General features: G+C 42.1%; 1 non-coding gene across 1 annotated transcript; it reads left to right on the plus strand.

Moving 5' to 3' along the window:
• Nucleotides 1-935: 935 nt before the first annotated feature.
• LOC112760638 (small nucleolar RNA R71) lies at nucleotides 936-1,041 on the plus strand. Its single transcript, XR_003181070.1, has one exon. It is a non-coding gene; the product is annotated as a small nucleolar RNA R71 (small nucleolar RNA).
• The last annotated feature ends 6,559 nt before the right edge of the window (nucleotides 1,042-7,600 follow it).

A 7,600-nucleotide genomic window follows, 5' to 3' on the forward strand; every position in this document is an offset into this window, starting at 1 on the left:
CTGATATGTCTCCAGGTTGTTCTAATGGTTTGTTCGGCTCTTCCTCAGTCCCTTTATCACTTGTGGTGACCATCTTGTAGTCTTCCCATCTTACTTTCTTTGTTTCACCTCTCGGGTTTTTCTCCGTGTCAATTGGGAAGCTGTCAGTGGGTTTGGGAATCTTCTCAGAGAGGTATCCCACTTGGAATTCTAGCCTCTGAATAGTTTCTCCCTGATTTTTGAGATTAGCTCGCACCTCCTCTTTGAACACCTTGTTATCTTGAATCTCTTTGCATATGCCTTCAAGTAAGGTCTCAATCCTTGAGAGTCTGTCCTCGGATGATGGTGAGTTGGAGTTGGAGGGATGAGAATGACCATTTTGGTTTTGATATGGATGTTGAGAGGTGTTGTTAGGTAGGTTCTGATATGATCTCTGTGTGGAGTGTTGGTGAGCTGCATTATTGTTGGAGTTGTGACGTCTCTGATCTTGGCCTTGATCTTGTTGATTTCCCCACCCAAAGTTTGTGTGGTTCCTCCAACCAGGATTGTAAGTTTTGGAGTATGGATCATGGGAATGCCTAGGTGAGTTTCCAATGTAGTTGGCTTGTTCCTGCTCACCCTCTGCTTCTGCATTCACTCTTTCTTGGGTTGCTGATGAGGTGGTGATTGCTGCTACTTGGTTCTTCTCCATCTTCTTGGTAAGGTCAGCCAGCTACTTGGTAATCAGCTTGTTCTCGGCCAGCAATGCATCCACATTGTTTAGCTCCATCACTCCTCTAGTGTTGCCTCTTTCAGAAGCATAGAAATAGTCATTCTCAGCTACAGTCTCAATGACATCTATGGCTTCTTCAATGGTCTTCTTCTTGTTCAGAGATCCCCCGGATGAGTGGTCTACTACTTCTTTGATTCATAAGAAAGGCCTTCATAGAAAATGTGTAGCTGTACCCATTCATTGCACATATCTGGTGGGCACCTTCTTGTCAGATCCTTAAACCTCTCCCATGCTTCATATAGAGTCTCACCATCTTACTGCCTGAAGGTTTGTACCTCAGCTCTTAACCTGTTGATTCGTTGAGGAGGATAGAATCTCGCCAAAAATTTGTTCACCACATCTTCCCAGGTTGTTAAACTCTCCTTCGGGAAGGATTTCAGCCATTTAGATGCATTGTCCTTGAGTGAGAAGGGAAACAGAAGTAGTCTATAGGTGTCAGGATGAACACCATTAGACTTCACAGTGTCGCATATCCTCAGGAAGGTGGTTAGGTTTTGATTGGGGTCTTCTTGGACACTCCCTCCGAATGAACAGTTGTTCTGAACAAGAGTGATGAGTTGTGGCTTCAGTTCAAAGTTGTTGGCATGTATGGTTGGCTTTTGGATGCTACTTCCACAGTTTCCTGGGTTTGGATTTATATAAGAGCCTAAAACTCTTCTCTCTTGCCCAGCATGATTCACTGGACCTTCTCTTCCATGGTTGTGAGCCTCTTCTTCATGGTGGTTCTCTATATTCTCATCCATGTTTGGTTCAAAATACTCCTCCTCTTCCTCAGCACCAACAAGTCTCTTTCCTCTTACTTCCCTCCTTAATCTAAGGAAGGTCCTCTCAGGTTCGGAATCAAAGGAAGTTGAAGCCTCGCTTCTTCTACCTGTCATACAACCAACAAGGCCAAAGAAAAAAGGAGATAGAGAATGTTCTTGTTAAAAATGTTGTTAGTGTGAGTGATGCAATATATCAAACAGTTAGTGGGTTAGTGAACTGAATTGTAAACAACTAAGAAAAGGGTAGGGAAAAAAATAGCTAAACTGAAAGTGAATTACTTGAATGAAATCAAACAAAATGAAAAACATTTCTCAATCTAGTTATCCACCAATTTAATCATTGTTGATACAAAATCAATCCCCGGCAATGGCGCCATAAACTTGATGCACGGAAACTTGTCTCTCAACAAATTTCCCTCGGCAAGTATACCGAATTGTCGTCAAGTAAAAACTCACAATAGAGTGAGGTCGAATCCCACAGGGATTGATTGGTCAATCAACTTTAATTAGAGGAATGTTCTAGTTGAGCTAAGCAGAATTTAATGTGAGAGTTGCAGGAAATTAAATGGCGGGAAAGTAAATAGCAGAGAATGTAAATACAGGAAATAAAGAGCTGAATGTAAATAGCGAAAAGTAAATTGCAGAATGTTAAATGGGGATTTGGGAAGATGATTATAAAAGTAAATTGCAGAAATTAAAGAGAATGGGTGAGATAGGAAATGGGGAGTTCATTGGGCTCAGGAGATGTTATATTCTCCGGATCAAGTTCATCTTCATCTCTTCCTCAATCAATGCATTCATTGATCTCCTTGGCAATCTTAAGTGATTGAATTCCAATTCCTTGGTAATTCAATCTCTCAAATCTTGATCAATAGCCAATTCCTTGGTCTAATTGCTCATGAGAAGAGATCAGATGAAGTGTGGTCACTGATTATACCACATGTATTTCCAAATCAAAATGTTGGTAGGATTATATGTCACTATATCCATCCAAACCCTAATTTGGTCCCACATAAGAAAGCATTTCTAGCATGATCTCTTCATTCCTCTTCCAAGGTTCCGAAGAGATCCAAGTATGAATAGCTTCTTTTCCAAGATAACTACCCAATTGGATGAAGATGGAAAGCTTTCTTAAAATCAAGAGAAAAGAAAGAGGAACAATAATGAAGATTATTATTGATCCATCAAATTACAACAGAGCTCCCTAACCCAATGAAAGGGGTTTAGTTGTTCATAGCTCTTGGCATAGAAAACGAAGATGGAGAATGCATTCTGAAAGTTGAACTAGAAGTTGTAGAGAAAGTAAAATTATACAGAGAGTAGTTCTCCCCAATCTAAAAGCTTCTCTCTAGTTCATAACTACTCCTATTTATCCTACTCTTCTGATCTTCTAGTTGGCTCTTCAATGTTTTGGATATGGGCCTTTGGATCTTGAGTTGAAGTAGTTATCATCTTTAGTGGGCTCAGCTTCACTTGCAGTGAAAGTGTGCAGTAGGCATGGACTTTAGCTTAGGGCGTTAGTGGTGTTAACGTTAAGTGAAAGTATGGGGTCGAGAACGTTAGTGACAATCACCTTTTTCACTATCGTTCCTAACCCAAAATGGTCCACGTTAACTTCAACGTTAGTGGCACTAACGTGACCACTAACGTTGCCTTTTGGCCCTTCGCAAATGTTATTGGGGTTTACCTTTCCCAATAACGTTGAGAGTACCCCTTTCTCCCTTTGTTAGAGTTCACGTTAGTATAGTTGACGTGACCTTTAACGTAGGCTTGCCAAATCTTCGAGAGCGTTAGTAACACTTACCTTTGTCACTAACACTCCAAACACCCTTCTTCCCACGTTAGAGTTCACGTTACTTAGGTTAACGTGACTTCTAACGTGGTAGTGATAGCCATCTCCAACGTTAGTGACAAAGGTGAGTGTCACTAACGTTGGTTCATCATTCCTTCCCTCCACGTTAGCTTCCACGTTAGTGCAATTAACGTGGCAACTAACGTGGCTAATGGTGGCTTAGTCCAATGTTAGTGACAAAGGTGAGTGTCACTAACTTTGGCACTTCTTTCCTTCCACGTTAGAGTTCATGTTAATGTACTTAACGTGACTTTTAATGTGGCTAGGTGTGCCCCCTTTTCCAACGTTAGTGGCATTCACTTTTACCACTAACGTTGGAGTTTTACTTCTCTTCTACGTTAGCTTCCATGTTAACGTAGTTAACGTGGCAACTAACGTGGGCTATGATGGCTCACGCATACGTTATTGGCGATCACTTTTCTCATTAACGTTGCAAGCTGTCCTCCATTCCACGTTAATGGTCACGTTAGTTAGACTCACGTGGCTATTAACGTGGCATCTTCCTTGCTTCCTTTGTCCTAAAATCAAGCAAATAAAGTGCATCAAAACTAGGTTCTAACCCATGATATCATGCATCATCCATTTTATCATTCAATTCATGCATAATTCTCATGAAATCATATAAAATTCACAATGTTTGCTTGAATCAAGATGTAAGTGAAATTCTAACCAAAATTTGCTTATTTCCTAAGAAAATGCATGAAACTACCCTAAAACAGTAAAGAAAAGGTCAGTGAAACTGGCCAAAATGCCCTGGCATCAATCACTCCCATTCCCATTTAATTTCTTGCTATTTACTTTCTGCACTTTATATTCAGCAATTTACATTCCAGCAATTTAATTCAGCTATTTAACTTTTCGTCATTTACATTTCTTGCTATTTATGTTTTCCGCCATTTAAATTTCTGCAATCTCAACTCCATTATGTTCAGTTCAACTAGACCATCCCTCTGATTAAAGTTGACCAACCAATCAATCCCTGTGGAATTCGATCTCACTCTATTGTGAGTTTTTACTTGACGACAAATTCGGTATACTTACCGAAGGTAGTTTGTAGAGATACGAAAATTGCGCGTATCATCTATCTCTGTTCTGACTGCTGCACATCATCATGAACCTAAAGAAATAACTAAAGAAAACAAACAAATTTTAAGGAATTAAAAGAAATAGAAATAACTAAATAGGGTTGGGTTGCCTCCTAACAAGCGCTTCTTTCACGTCACCTAGCTTGATGGTTAGCTCCTTACGGAGATGAGTATAGGCTCAGAATTTTGCCCCTTACAGTGAAATTTCTTCCTGTCTTCTCATGAATGAGCTCCACATACTCTAGAGATAAGACACGACTCACTATATGTGGTACGACTGGCTTCTTGGTGAAGACAACTCTCATGCCAGGTGAGAGGCCTTCAGTGGGACTTTCTTGTCCTTCTAGTCTTTAGGTACTTTCTTCTTAGTACCTTTGTTCTCAGTGCTTGTTTGTGGCCGCCCAACACCAAACTTAGAATTGATGTTTGAGGGCTTAGTAAAGCTCTACACTGAAAGAGATGGTTTGAACACTAAGTGTTGCACATTTATCTCTCTTTTTTCAGAGGGAAAGTTAGGGTGAGGCATCTTAAACAAAATGTGATCCTCCCCTAGTTGTGAAATCAGTTCTCCCTTTGCTACATCAATGATAGCATTGGCAGTGTCTAAGAAAGGTCTTCCTAGGATGATGGATTCATTCTCATCTTCCCCAGTATCTAAGATAATAAAGTTTGTAGGGATGTAAAGATTTTCAACCTTTACCAAGACATCCTCTACTAAGCCATATGCTTTCTTTATTGATTTGTTTTCCATCTTTAGCAAGATATTTACAGCTTGTACCTCAAAGATTCTCAACTTCTCCATTATAGAGAGTGGCATGAGGTTTATACTTGACCCAAGGTCACACAGAGCCTTCTATAAGGTCATGGTGCCTATGGTGCAAAGGATTAGGAAGCGTTTGAGATCCGGAAGCTTCTGAGGTAGCTTTTGTTGAACCAAAGAAATTAGTTCTTTTGTAAGCACTGAAGGTTCTTCCTCCACAGGTTTTGTACCAAATAACTTGGCATTCAGCGTCATGAGAGCTCCTAGGTACCGAGCAACTTGCTCTTTCCTAGTGTCCTCATCCTCATCAGAGGATGAGTATTCATCAGAACTCATGCACTGCAAGATTAGATGCAAGAGAACCTCTATGGTCTCTATATGAGCCTTGGCTTCCTTTAATTCTTGGAAAAAAATTTCTTTAGTGGGTGCTGAACACTCAGTAGGTATACCATTACTGGAGTTTAACGTGAGTTCTGGTGGTTCTTTGGGCGTTGAACGCCCATCATGCATCCCTTCACTAGCGTTCAACGCCAATTTCCTTGCGAAGTTGTGCGTTGAACGCCCAGTGATGGCTTCCTCACTAGCGTGCAATGCTAGCGTCTATGCCAGCTTGGGCGTTGAACACCCAGTGAGGTCTTCCTTACTAGCGTTCAATGCTATCTGAGTTTCTCTAGGTTCGTTCTCATACTTGCACTCTTCTCTTAGGTTCACTTCAGTGTTACTAAGAAGAGTGTCAGGAGGAGTCTAAGGGATTTTCTTGCTCAGTTGACCAACTTGTACCTCCAAATTTCTAATGGAGGACCTTGTTTCAGTTATGAATTAGGAGTGGCCTTAGAGAGGTTGGAGATTATAGTTACCAAGCCAGAAAGGCTCTGCTTAGGAGTCTCCATATTCCCTTGAGAAGATGGGAATGGTGGCCTGTTGTTGAACCTATTCTAGGTTCTTCCACCTTGATTATTATTGAAACCTTGCTGAGGCTTCTATTGATCCTTTCATGAAAGGTTAGGATGGTTCCTCGATGAGGAATTGTAGGTGTTTCCATAGGGTTCTCCCATGTAATTCACCTCTTCCATGGTGGGTTGGTCAAGATCATAAGCTTCTCCTTCAGAGGAAGCTTCTTGAGTGCTGCCAGCTACAGCTTGCATTCCAGTCAAATGTTGAGGGATCATGTTGACCTGCTAGGTCAATATCTTATTCTGAGCCAATATCGCATTCAGAGTGTCAACTTCAAGAACTCCTTTCTTCTGAGGGATCCCATTGTTCACAGGTTTTCTCTCAGAAGTGTACATGAATTGGTTATTTGCAACCATCTCAATGAGTTCTCTTGCCTCTGCAAGCGTTTCTTCAAGTGGACTGATCCACCTACAGAGCTGTCGAATGATATTTTGGATATCTCATACAAGCCATCATAGAAGATGCCTAGGATAGACCATTCTGAGAGCATGTCAGAAGGACATCTCCTGATCAGTTGCTTGTATCCTTCCCAAGCTTCATAGAGGGTGATGACTTGCATCATCTACCTCTTTCTCCTATCCAAAAGGACCACAAAAGAAGTGTAATCTCATTCACACAATACAATTTCATGAGTTAATGGTGAATATTATGGTACATTGCTTTGAAATGAGTTTGTGTTGAATTTCAGGTGAAAAAAAAGCAGCAAAAGAAGGAGGAAACAAGAAAAAGAAGCTGAGCGTGTGAAGTTGGGAATGCTACTTGATACAAACGCCACCAAACAGTATGGGCGTGGCACGCCAGCAATAGGGCGTGGCATGCCAGTTGACAATTCCAGAAGAGAGTTCATGGAGCTTTAACATGGGCGTGTCACGCCAGGGCCAGGCGTGGCACGCCAATTATACCTTCCAGAGAAGCACTCTTGGAGCTTTACCTTAGGCGTGGCACGCCAAGGCAAGGCGTGTCACGCCAACTATATTTTCCTGAGAGCAAGTTTGAAGACCACAAAGTGGGGCATGTCATGCCAGGCTAGGCGTGGCACGCCAACCTTCTAGTCAACACTGGGCGTGCCATTTGGGTTCGAATGCGTGGTACGCCAGTTCATTGGTCCAGAAAGGAAACTTGAAGGCTCAACACTAGGTGTGCCACTTGGGCTCGAAAGCGTGGCACGCCAAATCTACCCATGTCTTGGGCGTGCCACTTGGGTTCTAGGCATGGCACGCCAAGCTTGAAGAAGTTCACACCAACAAGGGCGTGCCACTTAAACTCGAGGGCGTGGCACGCCAATACGTTTGACTAGAGGAACATGGAGGAAGTACTAATGCTGGGCGTGCCACTTGGGTCCCAGGCGTGGCATGCCAATGCTTGCAGAGCTAAAGTGCCAACACTGAGCATGCCACTTAATGTCGAAGGCATGGCACGCCAACTCTAGCACCC

Source organism: Arachis hypogaea, chromosome 16, assembly GCF_003086295.3.
Source record: "Arachis hypogaea cultivar Tifrunner chromosome 16, arahy.Tifrunner.gnm2.J5K5, whole genome shotgun sequence".
In the NCBI taxonomy this organism is placed as follows: Eukaryota; Viridiplantae; Streptophyta; class Magnoliopsida; order Fabales; family Fabaceae; genus Arachis; species Arachis hypogaea.